At 46.1% G+C, this 2,500-nt stretch overlaps 1 protein-coding gene across 3 annotated transcripts in view; it reads left to right on the forward strand.

Moving 5' to 3' along the window:
* The window catches only part of LOC122260770 (uncharacterized), an 11,049-nt gene that overhangs the window by 6,973 nt on the left and 1,576 nt on the right, over nucleotides 1-2,500 (forward strand). The window lies entirely within an intron of this gene.

The raw sequence follows: 2,500 nt of genomic DNA on the forward strand, positions 1-2,500 counted from the left end.
TCCTCAGTCTTCGTCTTCCTCTCCCTTCTCAGTCTTCGTCTTCCTCTCCCTTCTCAGTCTTCGTCTTCCTCTCCCTTCTCAGTCTTCGTCTTCCTCTCCCTTCTCAGTCTTCGTCTTCCTCTCCCTTCTCAGTCTTCGTCTTCCTCTCCCTTCTCAGTCTTCGTCTTCCTCTCCCTCCTCAGTCTTCGTCTTCCTCTCCCTCCTCAGTCTTCGTCTCCCTCTCCCTCCCCCTCCTCAGTCTTCGTCTCCCTCTCCCTCCCCCTCCTCAGTCTTCGTCTCCCTCTCCCTCCCCCTCCTCAGTCTTCGTCTCCTCCTCAGTTTGTCTTCTCCCTTCTCAGTCTTCGTCTTCCTCTCCCTTCTCAGTCTTCGTCTTCCTCTCCCTTCTCAGTCTTCGTCTTCCCCTCCCTTCTCAGTCTTCGTCTTCCCCTCCCTTCTCAGTCTTCGTCTTCCCCTCCCTTCTCAGTCTTCGTCTTCCCCTCCCTTCTCAGTCTTCGTCTTCCCCTCCCTTCTCAGTCTTCGTCTTCCTCTCCCTTCTCAGTCTTCGTCTCCCTCTCCCTCCCCCTCCTCAGTCTTCGTCTCCCTCTCCCTCCCCCTCCTCAGTCTTCGTCTTCCTCTCCCTTCTCAGTCTTCGTCTTCCCCTCCCTTCTCAGTCTTCGTCTTCCCCTCCCTTCTCAGTCTTCGTCTTCCCCTCCCTTCTCAGTCTTCGTCTTCCCCTCCCTTCTCGGTCTTCGTCTTCCTCTCCCTTCTCAGTCTTCGTCTTCCTCTCCCTTCTTGGTCTTCCTCTCCCTTCTTGGGATGTTCAGAGCACCTTTCGGTTAACTAGATGGAACAGTGACACTAGCGATCAGCTGTATGGGCTTTTATTTTGCGTGAGAGCAGGATACAGCACGGCTAGATAGATGATTCAATTGGATGTCTTGATGAAACAACAACAACAACAACAACAACCAACAACCAACAACCAACAACCAACAACCAACAACAACAACAACAACAACAACAACAACAACAACAACAACAACAACAACAACAACAACAACAACAACAACAACAACAACAACAACAACAACAACAACAACAACAACAACAAACCAACAAACCAACAAACCAACAAACCAACAAACCAACAAACCAACAAACCAACAAACCAACAAACCAACAAACCAACAAACCAACAAACCAACAAACCAACAAACCAACAAACCAACAAACCAACAAACCAACAAACCAACAAACCAACAAACCAACAAACCAACAACAACGAGACGCGCGAGGGACTTCAGACCTCGGCCAGCCCTACCCACACCGAGAGGTTGACCCGAAGTCTTGCTAGAGTCTTCCAGAGGCCATGGGACAGGAGGTCTGCCCCGGAAGGACAGACGGGAGAGGGGAGGACTTATCCTGGTGGCGATTCCTTGGTGCCTGTCTTGACCTCCGCGGGGGATATGTGTCTACGTCCGCAGCGGCAGCGTTGGTTGCGAAGAAAGGCTTGTTTTTGTGCCGCCATCTTGAAAAGGGGACACGCGAGAATAGGTTTCCTGTTTTTAGTGGTCTTATACTCTCCCCCCCTTTTCCTCATCCCTTTCTCCGCCTCCCTCCTTCGTTCTCGTCCCCTTTTAATCTTCCCTCTCTTCCTTCTCCTACCCCTCATCTTCCTATTCCCTCTCTTCTCCTTCCACTTTCTTCTTCCTCCTGTCTCATCCTACCTTATCCCCCGTCCTCCTCTTTCTCCTCTTGCCGCGAATGACCTAGCTCTTGACTCGGCAGATAATATCCAATAATCAATTAATACTCCTTCTTTTCTTCCTCCCCCTCAGTTACCCCTCTTCTTCATATCCTTTCTCTCCCCTTTCCCTTCCCCTTCCTTACCCTCTCCATCCCCATCCATTTCCCTCTCCTCTGATCCTTTCTTCATTCCGTTTTCTTTACCGAGGGGTGACTATAACTTTTTCCACCAAATCCTATATATTTTTAGTAGTTAGCGTTGCAACTACACTAACTACAAAAATGATATAGGTTATTCTACAGTGATTATTTTATATTAATGAAGTAGTTTAGATAACAATTAAACGCATGTTATAGTTGGAATAGATAAAGCTAAGATGTTTTATTGTTCTTTATGATAATGTTGGTAATTGTGATGATAATATAGTGGGAGAGGAGGATAGTGGTGATGGTGATAGTCATGGTGATAGTGATAGTAATAGCGAGAATGATAGTTATGATTCGTCTTCCTTTCTTATTTTTTCCTTGTCATTATTATTTCCATTGTTTATCTTTCATTTTGACATTGTCAGTAATGTCGTAATCATGAATAATATTGTCAACATTGATGTTGCAATTATCATTGTTGGCACCAATACCATCTTTGGTTTCAATAGTCTTATAGTCATATTTTTCACACACACACACACACACACACACACACACACACAAAGCTTAAATGAACAAATGAATAGCAAAATGATAACAAAACAAAGATAAATGGCAGCAGAACAAA

The sequence above is a fragment of the Penaeus japonicus genome, unplaced genomic scaffold (genome assembly GCF_977035675.1).
Source record: "Penaeus japonicus unplaced genomic scaffold, GWHDUDI00000001_assembly GWHDUDI00000022, whole genome shotgun sequence".
NCBI lineage: Eukaryota > Metazoa > Arthropoda > Malacostraca > Decapoda > Penaeidae > Penaeus > Penaeus japonicus.